The sequence below is a fragment of the Delphinapterus leucas genome, chromosome 3 (assembly GCF_059928025.1).
Source record: "Delphinapterus leucas isolate spDelLeu-1000000601 "Yukka" chromosome 3, BTC_Dleu_Yukka2, whole genome shotgun sequence".
NCBI lineage: Eukaryota > Metazoa > Chordata > Mammalia > Artiodactyla > Monodontidae > Delphinapterus > Delphinapterus leucas.
Window position 1 is genome coordinate 152,072,570 of NC_143131.1, and position 21,493 is coordinate 152,094,062.

General features: G+C 36.7%; 1 long non-coding RNA gene across 4 annotated transcripts in view; it reads right to left on the bottom strand.

The window, feature by feature from the left end:
- Positions 1-514: 514 nt before the first annotated feature.
- Positions 515-21,493, bottom strand: part of LOC149749769 (uncharacterized) — a 76,466-nt gene continuing 55,487 nt past the window's right edge. For all 4 annotated transcript variants that reach the window (XR_016392512.1, XR_016392511.1, XR_016392510.1 and 1 more), the window contains one exon: positions 515-7,508. This is a non-coding gene — a long non-coding RNA (uncharacterized LOC149749769). The remainder of the gene's footprint in view (positions 7,509-21,493) is intronic.

Sequence of the window (21,493 nt, forward strand, 5' to 3'; positions counted from 1 at the left end):
AATTACTGGTCCTCCATCATTAGAATTTGCAAACAGTATGTGAATAGAAGGACACACTCTCTGGTTTGATTCTGGACATTTTCCTCCTCCATTATCGTCTCTATTTCAATCTGTTATGAGGTCATTTTTCTCTGATGCCTTGCTTCTCCTTGAAGAACAGGTTTTTGTGAGATAGCTCACACATACTCTTTATTTGTTCATTATTCCTGCATTAAAGTTCAAGGGGCTTTTCTTGTTGTTTCGTGTTAGTCTTTCATCTGTATAGCTGTCATTTTATTTCTATGCATTTGCAATTCCTTGCTCACATTTGCTCAATGGGAATATTCTCCATACTCAGCAGACCTCTTTCAATTGTAAGTGATGGAAACCTAACACAAACTAGATGAAGCAAAAAAAAAAAAAAAAAAAGGTTACTTTGTTGACTCATGTAGCTGGATGTCCAAGGGGCAACCTGAGCTTCAGATACAGCTGGATCCAGGTGATTAAAGAGTCTTGAGGTGCTTTATCATTCAGGGTCTGTTTGCCTTTGTATCTTTTTGCTTGGTGGCTTAGTTCTCTCCTGTTGTGGCTAGGCTCTTTGCATTGACAGGTAAGATAATCACTGTCCCAGCTACTTTATAAAATCATTACAGGTCAAAATGCTAAAGTAATAGTTACCTCTATGCCAATGACCATAGAACAAGTACAGAAAATAGCATGAAAGTAATCTAGTTGGGCAAAGCTGAGTCATGCTTTACACCAGGAAGTGATCAGACACTGTGGCTGAGAGACTCAAGAGAACTATGTGGGTGATAGAGGAACAATTCCACACTGGGATTAATAGCTGTTCACTAATACAAAGTAAAAAAAAACAACAAAAAAACAAAAAATAATTCCCTTTTATTGTAACTAGGGAAAGCTAGTCCTCAAGATAGCCCTTTCTTCATGACTTTTTCCGTCTTTCATTCTAAGACACATCTGGACATCAAAGTGGCAAGCTTAAAATCCCCATCACCATCACCATACTCTACTCTAGAGTCTGACTGCCTTGTCCAGCCATCAAAGACAAATATTTAACTCTTTTGGCCTATTACATGTAGGGTCACATAATACAAAAAGTTAACAAGAACTGAGTTCAATTAAATTAGAATATTAAATATTTTTGTGGACTCTCCACACCCACCAAGCACATAGTCAACACTCATGCAGCCCACTTCACCTGCTTGCATTAAGGCTTGACTCCCACACCTGCCTCACTTCTTACAGCCACGACTGTTTTCCTTATAATTTCTAAAATATCACAATGGACTGCTTAAAATCTTGGAACAAGTGTCTACTCACAATAGCTAACATATGGTAAGATTATCTTCAGTTTGGTGTCTCAGTTTGGATCTAGACTGTACATTATTTAGATCAATCGTTCTCAACCGGGGTTAGTATTGTCTCTGGTGGATATCTGGCATTCTCTGAGACATTTCTGATTATCATGACTGAGTAAAAGACTGTCATATCTCCATGTATCTGGTGGGTTGAGGCCAAGGATGCTGCTAAACATTATACAATGCATAGGACAGCAAACAACAAAAAAATGTGTCACTCCAAAGTTTTAGTGCTGAGGTTGAGAAACCCTGATCGAGATGAATACATTTTGGGGAAATTTTTATTTTATTATTTAAATTCTTTATCACATACAGTATGAAGAATATAAACAGGTGAAGAAATAATTATTTGAAGGAAAAATGCAGTAGGCAAGAATAATTATTGATGATTTTAATTCACTTTATAACTCTTTTCTTTCATTCTTTCTATTTTTTTTTTAAGCCATCATGTCCTATTATGGAATTCCAATTGGGTTCTTAGATCTTTAATAGAACAAAAACATGAAATAAAAATCAAAAAGCACTAAAACACAAGAAACCATGTTCCTAGTTCCCATTGTATCTTTTAGTAGAGTTATGACTTGGGAAAATCATTTAATCCCTTAAAAACTAATTTTCCAACTTTTCAATATGAAATATTTATATTAAATTATTGTTTTAAAATAAAATGTTAATCTACTAAAGAAAAACACAATGTAAAAAGAAACCCAAAGAAATGCTATGAGGGGAGAAAACCAAGGAACCAAAAACCCTAATTTAGCTTACCTTCTTTCTCCACAATGGTACTGAAACAGAAATTCTTCTAGAGTCATCTCACTAATCACTGAATTCAATGAACTCTATTTTCCTTTCCAGCTCTAATGTTTAATTACTAAATCAAACTTTATGTGTCCTAGGCTCCGTTTTTAAAATATTTTGCTCTCTATCAAGGATTAAAGTTTGACCTAATAAAATAACCAAATCTATCCTCTTAGAAACCATCAGGGAGTAATATTTCTGAGATAAACAGAGAGGAATCTTAGAGCATTATTCGAATACTTATAATCTCAAGAATAATGCCAGTCTAGAGCAGGTGACATTTTACATGAGGATGCCATTTTGCTTCTGCCAAATTATGTGAGAAGACGGTTTATTCAAGACTTGTCTAAAAGGGACAGCTCCAAAATGCCAAGCCACAGAGCAAGCCGTGTTCCAGAAACAGGAACAAGTGATGGAAGATCACTCCCGACAGCATTCACTTGGTATAAGAAAACAATATGTCTCACATACAGAAAACCAGTTATGAATTGAAAAGAAAATTTTAAGTATGAAACAAAATTTTCTTTGTTAACCAGTGGATTCTTCTAAGAATGTTTATGTCCAAAATTTCAAATAAGATTTTGGAATGCCAGAAAATGAGCAGGAATGTAAGACCAGTAGAAGTACTTACTAAGAATGTGTTCATCTCTTCTAGTTTGTCCATTTGTTGGTGCATAATTGTTCATAGTAGTTTCCCATATTCCTTTCCATTTGTGTGGTATCTAGGTGTAATGTACCCTCTTTCATTTATAATTTTGTTTATTTGAATCCTCTTTTATTTTCTTGATAAGTCTAGCTAAAGGTCTGTGTGTTTTGTTTACCTTTTCAAAAAAACTCAAGTTTCAGGGATCTTTTCTATTTTCTTTTTAGTCTCTCATTCATTCATTTCTGCACTGATCTTTATTTCTTTCCTCCCACTAACTTTGGTCATAGCTTGTTCTTCTTTTTCTAGTTCTTTGAGTTGTAAAATTAGGTTGTTTATTTGAGATCTTTCTTTTTTCTTCATGTAGGTATTTATCACTAAAAACTTCCCTCTTAGAACTGCTTTAGATGCATTCCATAAGTTTTGGTATATTGTATTTTCATTTTTATTTGTCTCAAGAAATGGTTTTGATTTCTCTTTTGATTTCTTCCTTGACCCACTGGTTGTTCAGTAGCATGCTGTTTAATCTCCACATATTGGTTAATTTTTCAGTTTTCTCCTGGTAAACTAGGAGAAACTAGGAAACTAGGAAAACTTTTAGTTTTATGCAACTGTGGTACGAAAAGGCTTTTGATATGATTTCAATCTTCTTTATTTTTTTCAAAGAAGACAGTCAAACAGGTACATGAAAAAGTCCTCAACATCAGTAATCACCGGAAAAATGCAAAACCACAATGAGATACCATCTCATACCTGTCAAAATGACTATTATCAGAAAGACGAGAAACAACAAGTGTTGGCGAAGATGTAGAGAAAAGGAACTCTCCTGCACCATTGGTGAGGGTGTAACTTGGTGCAGCCACTATGGAAAACTAAGAGGGTTCCTCAAAACATTAAAAATAAAACTACTACATGATCCAGCAATCCCATTTCTGGGTATATATACAAAGGAAATGAGAACAGGATCTTGGGAGAGATATCTGCACTCTCATGTTCATTGCAGCATTATTCACAATAACCAAGATATGGAAACAACCTAAGTGTTCCTCAGCAGATGAATGAATAAAGATGAGGTGGGGGGTGTATATACATATGTACATATTATTCAGCCATGAGAAAGACACCTTGCCATTTGTGACAACATGGATAGAGCTTGAGGGCTCTATGCTAAATGAAATAAGCCTGACACTGAAAGACAAATATTGTATGATCTCATTTACATATGGAATCTAAAAAAACCAAACAAACAAAACCCAAAATTCATAAAACTTGTAGAAACAGAGAAAAAAAGGGTGGTTACCAGGAGCTGGGAGGTGGCAGAGAAGTGATATGTTGGTCAAAGGTTATAAACTTCTAGTTATAAGATAAATAAGTTCTGGGGAATCTAATGTACAGTATAGTAATTTACGTTAATAATACTGTATTATACACTTGAAAGTTGCTAAGAGAGTATATCTTAAATATTCTCACCACAAAATATAAATGGAAATTATGCTACATGATTCAGGTATTAGCTAATGTTATGGTAGTAATTACTTTGCAATATATACGTGTATCAAGTCAACATGTTGTACACCTTAAATATACCCAATGTTATATATCATTTATATTGAAATAAAGCTGGAAAAAAGTACTTACTAAGTTTCTTTGCTTCATGCTTTCTCCTCTCTTAATCAACCTTACCAATTATTTTGGTTTAAGATTTTCTGCTAGGTTTCCCCTTTGATGCATCTTTCCTGGATGTCTTTGTGAAGAAAACACAAATGAATAGAAATTCTGTTGCATGGCTCTGTCACTATCTGAGTGTACACTTGACTTCAGAAGGTCTTTATTTGCACTGAACCTTTAAACATATTGAAATTCCAATATTTGGGCTTTCAAATCTAATCAAACTTATCCTGGAGTAGAAGGGATTCACACCTCAACACAAACAAGGTTTCTTTCAACCTATCACATGGGTGGACTTTGAGGGCGCGATGCTAACTGAAGTAAGTTGGAGAAAGACAAATACTGTAGGATATCACTTATATGTGGAATTTTTAAGAAGTCAAATTCATAGAAACAGAGACTAGAATGGTGGTTACTAGAGGCAGGGGGTTGGGGGTAATCAGGAGATGTCAGCCAAAGAGTACAAACTTCCAGTTTTAAGATGAATAAGTTCTCTGGGTCTAATTACATTACGGTGATTTTAGCTAATAAAACTGTTTAATATACTTGAAAGTTGCTAAGAGTAGACCTTAAATGTTCTCACCACAAAAAAGAAATGGTAGTTACGTGACATGATGGAGGTGTCAGCTAGTACTATGGTAGTGATCATTTTGCAATATATAAATGTATCATATCAACACATTGTATACCTTAAACTTACACAATGTTATATGTCAATTATATCTTAATAAAGCTGGAGAATTTTTTTTGAATTCCTGTTGTTTCTTTCTCTTCTTTCTTTTTCTATTAGTGTTAAATATCTTGGCTTTTTCTTTTTATTCCAAAGCAAAATTTCCCAAGTGACTAATATAGAATAGTAATCCCAAAAACTGTTTTTGTTTTTTTTTAAAGAAAATAGATGACCAAATATACCCTCTTTTGGATATTCTCCATTCCCATTTGCCAAATAAATTTTCTGAAGTCCTGCAGCAAAATTAACTTTTTAAATTGTTTCCTCAAGATATCTCACAAGTGAACTCTCTACCCCAACGCTCTCCTTTATATTTTTCAAGTAATAGCTACTAAACCCTGTGAAGATAGCAGAACTCATTCTGGAAAATGCTGGTCTTTTATTTGTATTATTTCTTTCCTCCTCTTTCCTTCTTTCCAAGAATTTGCAATCTTCATTGTGGCTCATATGTTACTCCCTTTGTAGCAAAGCACTTTTGCAAGAATCCCCAGTGATGCTGAATGTCTGATTTTAATAGTGTCTTTTAAGTCTTCATCATAATTGAGTTTTCTGCAAGGTACAAGAAACCTCCCATCATTTACTACCTGGTTCTCTTTGTCCCTTGATTTTCAAGGAACTATTTATCATCTGATTCTCACTCCTTTTATATGTCTCTTTTCCCCCTTGATTCTCTTTGTATCATCTTATAAATACGTCTTCACCAGGAATCCACTAGTTCTACTCTTTCTTTCGTTTTATTTCCTCTTCTTGTGTGATCTCATTCACTGCATCCGTTCAATTACAAGTGTATACTAATGACTCTCAAATCAGTATCGCCCGCCCAGACTCCAGTCCTGAGCCTAAGAATCAAATTTCAGTGGTTCCCAAATACTAGTCCTTAGTTTACAAACTTTGGGTAGGAATTTCGTGTTTCTTTTTTTTTTTAAGCTTGGCACTCATTAGAGTGCCTTCATCATTACACATACTTAATACATGTTGGTTAAATCAAAACTTTGAACCAAATTAACTACATGGCTTAATAATACATCTGAAAGTTTGAAGTCTATTTAACTTGCCATTGGTTAAATCACTTAATTTCTTTGTCAGCTCCATCTGAAAATTGGAGAAGATAGACGAGATAATTGCTATGATTCCTATTAACATTACCTTTCAGTTTCTAAAGTCTCTATTATCTCTTTTAAAATGAAAAGAATCTTGTAAAAAAACACCTAAAACAAGAGAAGCCTTAACTAAGCAGTTACGTTATTTCAGTTTGAATGCATTCATTTAATACACTTTTCTGAGTGCCAAATATGTGTCAGGCACTGGGCTCACAATTTTATTCCGATAACTAAGAAATACTGGGTATAAACAGAAAGATAATTCTAAAGAATGTGACTTACATTTCCTTTTTAGGTCTTGTATTTTCTTATATGAGTTTAAAAAATATTCCACCAAATCTTAATTGAAACTAAAATGAGTTTGAAAAGTGGCCTAAAAAACTCATAAATTCACCGTTAAGGGTACCACTAAATAAATATTTATGCTAAAATATTTTCATAATTTTTTAAACTTGTAATAAAGTCGATCCTAGTTGCAAGGGCTTAGAGGGCAGTCAAAAAAAAACTGTACTGTGTTAAACATTAAATAATTACTTCATTTTGTGTTTGCTATAAATTTTGAAAATATAAAGGAAAATCAGAGAGAAAATAATATTAGCCTGATATTGATCAGAAGTGCTGGAAGGCAAAATAATGACATCTACTCATTATCAGAGTTAAGAGATGTTATGAATGGGGCATCTGGCACATAGCAGTTCACGAGCAGCAAAAAAAAAAAAAAAAACTCCATAAAAGCATTGAATGGCACCCTGCTCACAGTATTTCAGAGCTACATATATGAATCAGAAATCTCAGGAGACTGAGAAATATTTAAATGTAACCCTCCTCACACTGGAATGAAGTACTTTAAAATAAATAGTAGCTGATGTAGACTGACAATTAGTGATAAGGGCACATACTTTTATCCAGATATTTTTACATCTTTAAAACTTGATCTAAATTATCAAGTAAAATTTTACATAAAATACTGAAGAAAAACTGGCATAAGAATAAGTGACATAGGGGCCTATTTTTAATATGTGAAACGATGTACTTTTAGTTTTTGTGCTTGGTGGGATTTACTACATAAAGCATGGATGAGTGTTTGTTATCTCCCTTTTAGACCCTCACTGCATTCAGAGTCCAGTCCTTATTCGCCTTGGTCTTCCCAACACATAGTTGAGTAGGTGTCCAGGAGAAGGGGCTCCAGAAGGCTACTGAATTCAACCAAGCTAAAAGACAAAAGAAAAGAAATACAAAATACACGCATGATTGATATGATTATATAAAATGTGTGTAAACATGGGAGAAGCCCTTTTAACTGGTCTCAATTTAACTAACCTATTGGGTTAACTAAGAATACCAATTTTCTTTGCAAGACTTAAAACTTATGTTCATCAACCAAGGACTGCACCAGGATACTAAATTATGGTCTAATACTCTCCCATTTCTGCCACCACCACATAAGCTGCATGTTTATCAAGAATAATTTGTGCTTTTTCTCAATTTGTTTCCCCCAGGTGTCCTTTTTATTACTTCTTTGTTATTTATATAACCTAATGGAATATGAGCATGGAAAGAGCAGTTCTTTTGAAGTCTGTGCTTAATGGTTTCAAAATACTTAAGCAGGTTACAAACAAAGTCTTGAATTATGTATAGAAAAACATAAATTTAAAAAATTAGGCAGAGGAATATAAAATCTATGAGGATTATAGTCTTGGATCATTTTACAAATACATTTACGTTCTCATTTCACTTAAAAAAGACAAACAACATGGAAATAAAAGACAATGCATTATAAATACAGTTTATACAAGATAAGTAAATTCATGTTAAGATACAAAATAAAACAAAAACAAAAACCAAATAACAGTAAATGTAGCCCTGCTTCAAATTATTATAAAGTGAATGACAGTTAAAATAGTACATCTATATCAAACATTTTTAAATGACTCCCCTCTTTAAATTATTTCTGTCATTAATTGACCGGTGAGGCCAGTCATAGTGAATAAGAAAAGACTACTCTGTCCAAACTAAACATAATATATGATACCAGATGTCAAAATTTAAAACACTTTCCTAGTACCTCTTCTTACTGGTAAGCCAATTTCTTTCTTTGTGCCCATTCTACCATGAAGGCTTGGCCATGAAGTTTGTTACCTCAGGTAAAAATAGAGCAAGTTCAGCACAGAATAACACAGTCACGATTCAGCTTCAAGTCTCAATGCTGACTTATTTTTTTTCCTATTAGAAAAAACTTATCTAATACCCTATGTCAACAACAATATCAGAATCTCAAAATTCCAAGGGATCTTGTAGCTAACAAGGTAGAAGGCAGTGTTGGATTAAAAAATATATATTAATTAGATGTGTATTTTAGTTAGTGGTCTCACAGTCATTTATATATAACTTTTAAAAAAACCTCTTCTTGCAAGAGAGGTACCTAGAAAATTATTTTGCTTTGAAGGTCTGCTTTTTAAATTGCATGGTGATGCCTCTTCACTTGCTAAGTACCCTGAAAGTTCTTCCCTCTGAAAAGGATTTGCTAGCTGTTGTTTATAGCTAAGGAAAGAGAGTGGCTTGATATGTTTAAGAAGAGAGTAGACATGAGATACTGTCAGGTCTGCACAGGATTGGAGAGGGATCTAGAAGGCCTGGTACACCCCCAGTGGAATTGCTGAGGATTGAGAGCTAAACTTCCTGGGGAGGCTGAGACCACCATGGTAAGGGAATAGGTAGCCATGGGATGGATGCCTTGACATGAAGAGTCTATGCCAGGACCTGGAAAGCAGGCATTTCAGATGCTCTCAGAGCATCTGAAGCAAAGAAAATCAAGATGGAGCCAAGTTACTGCAGAAAGGGAACCACTGTACTCTGAAAAGACCATGAGTTATACCAGCTTTAAGCTACTTCAGCAGCAGGTAGAGCAAGATGTGAAACCATGACTCAGAGTCTAGTAAAGATCACTTATGGTAATCTAGAATTTATTATAAGTCAGGAAGAGAAGAACATGCAGACCATAGGCCCCTTTGTCAAATCTCTGGGCACAGGTAGGTATCCCCGTGCACCTAGAGCGGGCCTGCATTGGGAAGGAAACGATGGAACACCCTTTGAGATGGGATGAATAACCTTGATAGTAAGTGTGAACTATGACTTCACTGAGTATTCACCTCATAATGAATTACATTCCCTTAGGAAGTTTAAGTTTTTCTGAAGTACACTTATGGAGGAATAAAGCATCATATTTTATTCTTTCCACATTTGAGTGGGAGCAAATACAGTTTTTACATATATATATATGTATATATATATACACACACACATACACACTCAAAGATATATACATACAAATCTAAGAATAGGAAACTAAAGTATCTGGGAGGAAAACCATCTTGATCTCTCTGCAGAGAAAAAAATATTTGTTCGATTGATTCTATGGAAATTGGAATGAATGAAAATGTGTAGCTCTAAGAGTCTTCGTTTTACTTATTAAAATGATTTATGAACAGTTTTGAAAAACAGAAACTCTTTGGTATACACCCTCAGAATGTTTTCAGACAGTCATAAGAATTCATGTCCCAGAGTTAAATTATTCTGATAGATGTAAATATCAATATCAAAGAAGTGCAGAATAAAAAATTCTTACTTCTTAAGCGAAAATGGGATATTGAGGCAGTTAACAGCTGAGGGTAAGACGGGGGAACCCATCTTAGATGAGGTGCACAGGAAAAGTATCTCCAAGTAAGAAACATGTCAGGCAGGACAGAAACATGAGAAGGGACTAATTACAAAAGGAGCTGAGAGATAGAATAAAGAAAAAGAAAAGAGAAAGGAAGACAGAAAGGCTGATAGGAAGGCATTCAGGTTAAAGAAAGGAAAGGAAGGAAAGAAAGGGAAAGAAAGAAAGAGAAAGATCCTTCCTCTGGGGGAAAGTGTGAGGCTAGGTGTTGGAAAAGAGATCGGAGCACAGAACTAAAATAAGAACAGAGTAGCTGCAGTGAGACGAGCAAGGTGGAAAGTGACACCAGATGACACTGGAGCAAAGGTCAGCAGCCAGGACATGGCAGTCATGAGAAGGCCTTGCTGTAACTGCAAAAATGTAAGAGCTGTTCATTTTTGAAATACCAAATGTCTGACAGGGCAAAAAGAAATGAGTTCTTTGCCATGATTTAAGAATTCTGTGATCACACTTGCCTTCTAAAGTACGAAAATCCTTTCTATCACAAACACTTCTCACAAACACTTCTCCACTCTGTCGAGCTATGATGCTCTTCCTACCATCAATTCCTAATAATGCAAAGATGCCCAGTGTACGAGCACTGTAGAGTGTGTGTGTGTGTGTGTGTGTGTGTGGTTTCAGAAAATAATAGTGTTTTTTTTTTTCCAATAGGAACGAGAATGTTTTGAGGCTCAAGAGTCTAGGCACACACAGTTCAACGGATTTACTTTGGGTCATACGCCTGGTCTACCACCTAGATCTACTTTACCATTTTCCTAACTGTGGTCCAGAATAGCCACAGGCCATGAGTTCTAACAGATGTGATTTCCTCCTGTATTTATAATGACTGCTTCCATATTTCTTCCTCTTCTCTTATAAACTCTGCGTCCACAGTCTAATCCCCACCCTCCTTGGAGTCAACTAACAAACCTATTTCATACTCTATTAATGATTCTTTCTTTTTTCATTTTTCCAAATATCTTTTCCAAAGCAGAGATTATTAAATAAATTATTTCCCAGAACACTCAGAAATGATTGAATTAATCAGAAAGTTTTAAGTAGAATTGATTTCTGAGGAATACACGAATTTCTGGAAGGGGGCAAATCATGATGAGTTCCTAGACTCTTTTGCAAAATTTGGCAGTTCATAAAATAAATTAGAGGTTTCAACCTGTTTTCTGAGGAAAATAAAACAAAACAAAACACAGTAACTGCAAGCACTATAAACTCTTACAATTAATAAAGTTTCCAAGGTTTTTATTATCTTTATTTTATTTCTATTATAAATAATTGTAAAATATAATGTACTATGAAAGTCCTTTTGTATTCATTAATTGTATTTATACTTAATAACCACTGGAGTTCCCTGATATTTAATTAGATTATTTATTTTTCATTTTGTTAGGTCAGATTTCAGTATCTAAAAGATGAGTGGGGTAGCTGTAACTTCTACTAATGAAGACATTGAGTTTTTGGAGACATTTTCTCTAACCCGTTTTCCCTCAAGTGCTTTGCTTAAACTATTTTTCCAAAGTAAGATAAACTTTTTCAAAGGCTGAATTAGGGTAAGTTGAGACAAACGTATTTTATTTCAGATATCCAATGAAGAATATATTCTTAAAATTGCCAGCAGCAGTAAATGACATACAAACAGAGCAAACAGCACGCTGAGCCCCAGCAAGTCCACCTGTCCTTTGTGTGCATTCTTTTCATCTTTCCCACAGTCTTTAGGTGTCGCTAAAGAGGCTCCTAATAAATTGTTATATAGTCTTAGTATTCCAAAAATTGCAAGGAGGAATCATCGATGTCAAGAATTCTTTGAAAAAGCTACGTAAGAACCGAAGGTTGACACACTCTCTCTCTGAGTGTGGTTCCCAACAGGAAGCCAATGTGTACTGCATGCCTAGGCTTCAGTCCAAGCAATTATCTCTTGGCTAGAGTCAGGATGAGCAGAGATCCAAGTGTCATCGCTAGATGACACTGAGAAGAAAGTGGCATTTGGTGGCTGAATCAAGCAAAACTCTGATCTTTGATTCATGGTGCTGTCTTGTATCCTGGGATGAGCTAAGAAATTAGTGTGTTCCCTTTCATTTGTTGAAAGGAGCAGCCAAGTCTCTGTGGGTGATATTCTGTTAGGAACTGGAAAATTCACTACACCAGAAATGGGCAGCCATCCTAAATTTTCTATAAGATAAATTAACTTGGACAATATCATTGGAACTTCTACCTGGGGTGATCCAAAAGTAATGATAATTTCGATCAAAAAGTATAAATTCAAGTGTATTTGAGTTAAGAGGGCTCATAATCACTAAGAGAAAAACAACAAAAATCTTTTCCTTCAGACTATACTACAAAGCTACAGTAATCAAGACAGTATGGTACTGGCACAAAAACAGGAATATAGATCAATGGAACAGGACAGAAAGCCCAGAGATAAACCCACCCACATATGGTCACCTTATCTTTGATAAAGGAGGTGAGAATATACAATGGAGAAAAGACAGCCTCTTCAATAAGTGCTGCTGGGAAAACTGAACAGCTACACGTAAAAGAATGAAATTAGAGCACTCCTTAACACCATACACAAAAATAAACTCAAAATGGCTTAAAGACCTAAATGTAAGACCAGACACTATAAAACTCTTAGAGGAAAATATAGGCAGAACACTCCATGACATAAATCACAGCAAGATCCTTTTTGACCCACCTCCTAGAGAAATGGAAATAAAAACAACCAAATGGGACCTAATGAAACTTAAAAGCTTTTGCACAGCAAAGGAAACCATAAACAAGACCAAAAGACAACCCTCAGAATGGGAGAAAACATTTGCAAATGAAGCAACTGACAAAGAATTCATCTCCAAAATTTATAAGCAGCTCATGCAGCTCAATAACAAAAAAACAAACAACCCAATCCAAAAATGGGCAGAAGACCTAAATAGACATTTCTCCAAAGAAGATATACAGACTGCCAACAAACACATGAAAGAATGCTCAACATCACTAATCATTAGAGAAATGCAAATCAAAACTACAATGAGATATCATCTCACACCGGTCAGAATGGCCATCATCAAAAAATCTAGAAACAATAAATGCTGGAGAGGGTGTGGAGAAAAGGGAACCCTCTTGCACTGTTAGTGGGAATGTAAATTGATACAGCCACTGTGGAGAACAGTATGGAGGTTCCTTAAAAAACTACAAATAGAACTACCATATGACCCAGCAATCCCACTACTGGGCATATACCCTGAGAAAACCATAATTCAAAAAGAGTCACATACCAAAATGTTCATTGCAGCTCTATTTACAATAGCCCGGAGATGGAAACAACCTAAGTGTCCATCATCGGATGAATGGATAAAGAAGATGTGGCACATATATACAATGGAATATTACTCAGCCATAAAAAGAAACAAAATTGAGCTATTTGTAATGAGGTGGATAGACCTAGAGTCTGTCATACAGAGTGAAGTCAGTCAGAAAGAGAGAGACAAATACTGTATGCTAACACATATATATGGAATTTAAGAAAAAAAAAATGTCATGAAGAACCTAGGGGTAAGACAGGAATAAAGACACAGACCTACTAGAGAATGGACTTGAGGATATGGGGAGGGGGAAGGGTAAGCTGTGACAAACTGAGAGAGGGGCATGGACATATATACACTACCAAACGTAAGGTAGATAGCTAGTGGGAAGCAGCCGCATAGCACAGGGAGATCAGCTCGGTGCTTTGTGACCGCCTGGAGTGGTGGGACAGGGAGGGTGGGAGGGAGGGAGACGCAAGAGGGAAGAGATATGGGAACATATGTATATATATAACTGATTCATTTTGTTGTAAAGTGGAAACTAACACACCATTGTAAAGCAATTATGCTCCAATAAAGATGTTAAAAAAAAAAAAAAAAGAAAACAGATCCTGAATTAAACGCATGTGACTCTGTTGCCTGAGAGAAGGCAGTGCTGATGATTTCACATATATATGAATGTAAACTGAGGCTCTAAAGTCTATGCCTGGGACCAATCCTGGTGCTGCTCTGATTAAGGTTAAATGAGAAATCTCTTTCCCAAAATGGCATCTTTTAACATTTAATAAAAATTAACTGAAGTGCCTACTATATGTGATGTCCTATACTAAGTATCAGGAATTCAGAGGGAAACACAAATTACCCATAGTCTTTCCATCAAGGGTATCCCCTGTCTGAGGGAGGCGGACGTTAAGCATGTTAAGGCACAAATAAAAATCTAATTATAGGTGGCGATTAGGACTCTACTGAAAGGTGCTGGTGGGAAGTGAGGAGCTAGTGAGAACAAAGAAGTGGAAGTACTGTAGCTTGGGGCGGCAGTGTCTCACTCTGTAGCCAAAGCCCCACCTGAATTTTTTCGCCCTCTTATATGATCACCTTAACAAACTATGCAGTGACGTTTGGTGTGTTTTGAAGACATAGCTGGTGTCTTTGTATGCAATGTTTTAATCTGCCGTAGGGGTTTGCCATATCTGTAAACTCCACTACTAGGTCAAAGGTTCCTGACCAGCCTGCTTCAGATACCTTAATCCGAGTGTCTAAAGAGCCGATGAAAATATTTACTTCTTAAGTTTGATATATTTATATACAGCAAAACCAAATTAATGTTCTGCTTAGCAAGAAACATCAACTGAAGCATAATTTAAAGTTTATGAGAACTTTTAAATAATGTCCTTGACTACTCAGCTTTAGAATTCGGCACAAATTATATTTTCAAACTCTCATAGCAAATCTAAACTTAATTAAAAGAATATTCTAAGTGTTTTTGAAAGCCAGTGATAACACTATTATGTCCAAATCCTATACCATTAATATGTAAATAACTGTAAATGTAGTCACACAGTTGAAGTATGTTTTCTGTCAAACCCGTTCAGCTGCAACATGCATTTATTGTAGTACAGTGAAATAAGAAAAAAAACATAATTATTGGTCATTCCCACCACGACAGTAGGAATCAGAGATATGGGAATAATACTGCTCTCTTGTTAATTCATAACACTCAGAAGCCTTATAGCTAAATCCCTGTGTGCCTCTTTTCCTATAACAAAATTTTAGAAAAGGATGATAAAAAGCAAATAAAAAGGGAATACAGTTTTCCCTTAACTTCAATCAAAGTTGGGTAAATGTCAACATTCTGGAAGAATCCAAGAAACACTTGACAATGGCAAAATGATCAAGAGTGACATAATCAACAAAATTCTACTTTTTTTTCTGTTCTGAAGTTTGAGGAGTTGCACTTACTAACAAGATTACACACTCTTTCGTTTTCATTAAAAAAATAAAAATAATCATGGATGATACAGAGGAGAAATTTACAATCTGTACCTTTTATCCTAAGTTACGCAGCTCAAGTTGCAACTGTCAGCTCCAAATATATTTTATAATAAGGGCACAGAGTTAAAATCTTGATGGACAATAATATATCAGGTTGCTATGGACAAAGAATAAGACATTTCCACTATGGCTTCTGGAAACAACCATTATATTGGTGGTCTTCCCTATTCGCCAAGATTAATCAAAAATGACTGTCTTATGTTTGCTTTACACAGGCAGACAAAATCTTTTAAATTCATGATTCAATGTTCAACATTCTAGTTGATTATTTTAATCACATCACACACAGAAGTACTTCAGTCATCCAATATTTCCCAGGAGGCACAGCCTCAAGTGCCATCTCTAATCTTTTTAGAGCACCTTCTTCTGCTGCCGTTCATTAATTAAACAGAGTTTTGCTGATGATTCTTTTGGCTGCTCTTCCCCTAGAAGCTGCCCGATCTCTTGTCATCATATTGTTTCCTTCATCGCAACCACGCTGGTTCATCATCAATTATTTTCCTCCTTCAGAACTATTTTCCTCTCTTTGACGACTTGATAAATCTTTACAACCAAATTCTACCTCACTTATTCAAATTACTTTTCTTCAAAGGCACTACCGCTCTGTCTTTGTAATCATTTCCTTATTCCCCAAAGGAGTTTAAGACTCCAACATCAACTACAGACATACATAAGTAAGTGCCCAGATTAAAGAGCAAAATTTCAAGCCAGGAGCCAAGTTTGATACTAATATCCGTGTCATTCAGAAAGGGTCAGGAACTGGGGTAGCAATAGTAATCTATTCATTTATTTTCATTCACTCAATGTATTCAGTGCTATAATTCATTCAGAGCTATATTTATTAAGTACCCGTGTTGTGTCACCACTGTTCTGGACGCTCTGGTGGGCAAAACCGAAGTGGCATTTTTGGCAGATTGTGTTTCTCAACAGAGTCATACCCACATGTCCCTCTCATCATGTAACTTTGACATTTCCACCATAGAGGGATGAGGGCCTATGTTCTTTCCCCCTGAATGTGGATGCACTTGCAACTATGGCAGAAGTAACGTTATTTGACTCCTGAAGCTAGATTTACAAAGCCACACAGTCTCTGCCTGGTACTTCTGTGACACTCACGAGTGGCAATAAGTTACTATGTAAGTAGTCTGACTGCTCTGAGGTGGTAGCCATGCTGTAAGGAAACCCAAATAAGCAGCCAGCAAGAAATGAGTACTCCAGTTTTGATTGAGTTCACTACCAAAAGCCATCACCACCTTGCCAGCCACATGAGTGAGCCATCCAGAAAGTGGATCTCAGCCTCAAGTCAAGCATGGAGCAGAACAAGTCATCCCCACAGAGCCCTGCCCGAAATGCAAATTCCATAACTACTGTTGTTTCAGTCACTAAAAACAGTCACTAAGTTTTGGAGTGGTTTGTTACTCAGCAATAGATAACTGCTACATCCCAGACCTCAGAATACTTACAGCCTACAGTGGAAGATACAAAATGTTACCAACTTACATCTCTATGACATACTGTGATATACACCCTGTTGTCATATAGTTCACTCTGTTTGGGTCAGTGGGGTAAGAACAAACACCCTAGGAAGCCACACTTCCAACTGAAACTTCACCTTTGTGTGAAAGAGAAAGAGCTGTTTCTTCCTCATAAACTTCACTGCCATTTTCTGGAACACATGGCATATAAATCCAGGATCATCACGAGCATGAGAGTTATGTTTGCAATTCAGTTACAGCTCTAGCCAAAACCTTGACATTCAGAAGGCTCCACAAAGTCAAAGTCCAGGAAACCAGAAAATAATTTAACCCCTTTTGCCAGAACACTCTTCCTAAACCTTAATATAATCATGGACTATTAATCCCACTGCTGGGAAGCTTTCTTTTTAAACTACCACACCTGGAATCTAATGATAATGATGATGTTCCTACTCTATTGCACCTACTACTGATAATAATACATTTATTGATCGATTACTACTACTAAATATTTTACTAAGCATTGAGTATACATTTTCTCACTTAATCAGCAAGTAACCCTATAAGATAAATGCTAATGTTATCAACGTTTCATGGAAAAGGAAATTGAAGCATAGTAAAGTGAACTCAGTTGCCCAAGGCCACCCAACGTGTGAGCAGTGGTATTGTGTTTGAACTCAGATAGCTTCAACCCACAGCCTGTACTCTTAACCACTGTGTACACTGTCCTCTTTTGTACTACGGCAATGCCTTTCTCGGTTTACTCATCTTAACTGCCCAATTGATAGCAAGTTCCTGAGGGCAAGAATCAAGTCTTAGTCATATTTTATCTGTATAACCAATAATGAAGTGCCTGGTAAAAGTATGTTTGGTGCTATGTAAATAGACATTACATAAACCCATGATGGGATGAACTGTATAAGTCACTTCTCCTTCCTGGTAATATCCTTAACAGGAAGGTGAGGTGATTACAGTAGGTAGTCAGAAATATCCGTTTCAGCTCTGAAATTCAATTATTCTCTGACCTCTACTACCTTTTTTTTAAAAAAAAAAAAAAAAACCCTTCACTCTTAACATTTTTTGAAATTTATTTTATTTATTTTTGGCTGTGTTGGGTCTTCGTTGCTGCGGGCGGGCTTTCCCTAGTTGGGGCGAGTGGGAGTTACTCTGCCTTGCAGTGCATGGGCTCCTCATTGCAGTGGCTTCTCTTGTTGAGAAGCATGGGCTGTAGGTATGTGGGCTTCAGCAGTTGTGGCACGTGGGCTCAGTAGTTGTGGCTCACGGGCTCTAGAGCACAGGCTCCATAGTTGTGGTGCACGGGCTTAGTTGCTCTGCGACACGTGGGATCTTCCCGGACCAGGGATCGAATCCATGTCCCCTGCATGGGTAGGCGGATTCTTAACCACTGCACCACCAGGGAAGTTCTGACCTGTACTACCTCTAAGTGAGGCAGGAACTGAGAATTTTCATTGCCTTACCCCTAGACTAGAAAATAAGATGTTTCATAGGGTTGTACTGAGACTGGCTTCTCCTCTTAGCATTGGGATTTCCTGTGCTACTTTAATGAAAGAGTTCATTCTCTACAGATCCTTGAGAGTCACTCAGTTGAAAGAGTCAGTCACACCTTTGTTCCTAGAGATTGGGGGAGAAACAGAAAATTCCTCAAGGCCCACAGGGCTTGGCAGTTCTTAGGGGAGACAGAGATCAAGGTTGGGATGCCATTATCACTCTTTGGGTCTCTTTGGTCCTCAGGAACGACCCATTCAAGGCCTCCTCATCACAAGGTAAGAGAAATGAGAAGCTGAAGCTCCTTTTGCAAGGTGGCAAAATGAACTCCACATTTTATAGCCTAGTTCTTGGAATTTGATGTATAAATGCTGTGGAATGCTGAGTCGGCTTTAGGAGGGAGATGATCTACCTCTGTTACCTAGTTTAATTTTGCTTTTTGTGGGGGGAGGGGAAGAGGAGGGAGGTATTAAGTTCATTGCCAAGCAAAATTACTCAGCACAACCCTCCCTATTTGAGCTCTCACAAATGAGAGGCATGGATCTCTGCCTCAGATTCTCTGCTCCACTTAGGTGTCAGAGACATCACATCAAAGCCTTTTACTTTTCCTCTCAGAAATGCTTGTATTTTTCCCCTGTGACATCTACTGACTACTCTCTCATATAATTTACCTGGACTTCCTGGGTTGTAATGTTTTACTATTTCCCCAGCAATGACTTTAGAAAAGCATTTTGTTACCTACAGGACACAGTTCATGCCCTCCTTTTCTTACTTATAGTCTTGCCAAGTTGTCTGTAAAATGAGTCATTTCCCTTACTCACTAACATGGTAAAATGAAAGTTGCCATCTTTGGCAGGGAAGGAAAATAGCCTAAATGGGTAGAAACCGTGTTTGACTAAAGGGTTAATATATGGCAGTTTGACACTACAGATATTTAAACATTTTCTCTGTCTGTAACCACAAGTATTATATTACATTCCTATTGGATCTGCCTACAGTAGTACTTGGCTCTCTTTTCTTCATGTGTTAAATATACATTTCCTTTATAGCTAACAGTTTGGTCAACTCCTGGAATTTATATCTCTTCTATGAGCCTCACTGCTCTGTGATTTCCTGGGGACCACTCCTAGACTCATCTTACTACTCATCCTAGTGGACCCTTGTAAATATTGACCCTTGGTATCTGTCATTACAGTGATGATCGACACAAGCAGGCACTTCTGCGAGCCTGCCAAGACGACTCATTCTCCCAGGGTTACCCAACTGCCTTGCTCACATTGGATGTTGGCCAATTTCCTCCAAATCAATGTGGGAGAGCACCAAACTTCTATTTTTTGTCCCTCCTTTGTTCTTTGACAACAGCGTCTAATGACCACACTCTCCCTCCTCTGTTTCCATGGCTAGTAACCCTGAGGTCACTTTGACTCAGATTCTTTCTTTGAGATGAACATTAGTCAGACTGTTAGGAATTCATGTATGTATAGCTTGGCAAAGAGGTATATAGAACATTGGAATGACAGTCACACACCGTCCTGGGCTTTTGGTTTCCCTTATTGCTTTCAGTCTGCCTCACTGTGTGGAAACACTGAGCTCCCTGCTTCTTTCTAACCTTCAATGGTTTGGTATCTTTGATTGCTTAGTCTCCTTATAAGATCTGAATCCACAAATCTCCTCTTTTACACCTGTCATGAAGAATTACAGCATTTTTGAAACATGCAAATAGTCTCTTTACTGCTTGGCCTCCTTCCAAACCTCTACCTTCCTTTCTTCCATTTATTCATTAGACATTTATTGAGCACCTATTATGAACTGGTATTGTTCCACATACTGTAGCTAACTTGTTCTACAAAAGAAATGAGATTCCTGGTGCTTATATTTCTGGAAGGCAGGGAAAGGAGGGACCAGAAAAAAGAATAAACTATAAACAAGATAACCATTGAAGAGATGAATTAACTAACAGCAATTATAAGGGGTAAATGTAATAGAGAGTGACTGGGGGCGGTAGGACTATCAAAGAAGATTTCCGAGTTCAGATGAAATGATCCTGAGAAGGAAGGGAGGAGTTCCATATTTGAAAGAATCTAAGATAGTAAATCTTAGAAGTTCTTATCACAAGAAAAAAAAATTGTTTGTAACTGTGTAAGGTGACAGAGGGTAACTAGACTTATTATAGTGATCACTTAGCGGTGTATACAAATACTGAACTATTAGGTCATACACTTGCAACTAACACTATACGTCAGCTTTACCTCAATAACAAAAGGAGTTAGTCATGCGACCAATGTTTTACAATAAGAACATATTTCGGGCAAAGGGAACAGCATACTCTGTGATGGGAAAAACTTAGCCAGACAAAAGAACAGAAATAATGCAATAAAAATGGTTGAACCAAGCATAAGAGCAGGAAGGCATTGCATCTCACCCATATTACCAAAGGTTAAACAAAGAATTAGTAACGATAAAGATGACACTGATCATTTACTTCTTCTATTCATTTGTTTCAGTGACACGTGAAGGAACTCAGCTTAACCCATTAGATACTGAACCAAAAATCTGTGAGACTGCAATCAGGCAACCAATTCAGTACATCTGGTTCTGTTATGTTACCTCAGCCTGTCCTTCCTTTCCAACTTTCTTTCATAAGAATATATCTTTGAATTCTACAGAAACATGAGTGTGGGATATAGCATAACACCAAATTTTGAGAATTAGGAGATAGAAATATATGCATATGTGTTCCAAGAAACAAGCACAAGACTATTTAGAGTTATGCTATTCATATCAGTCAGACGAACAAATGCCATTTATTCTAAAATGGATTAATTTTAGAATACTTACAGTAGAATAAATTGTGATACATTCATACAATAGAATGAAAATGACCAAGGTAATGCTACAAAAAAGAACATGAATTACTATCACAAATGTTGAGTTGTGTGAAAGAAGATAGACATAAAGGCATATACACTACTACAAATCAGTTTATCTGAAGTTAAAAGTACATTTAAAAACATCATTTTTGTTTGTTTTTGCGGTACGCGGGCCTCTCACCGCCGCGGCCTCTCCCGCCACGGAGCACAGGCTCTGGACGCGCAGGCTCGGCGGCCATGGCTCACGGGCCCAGCCGCTCTACGGCACGCGGGATCCCGCCGGAC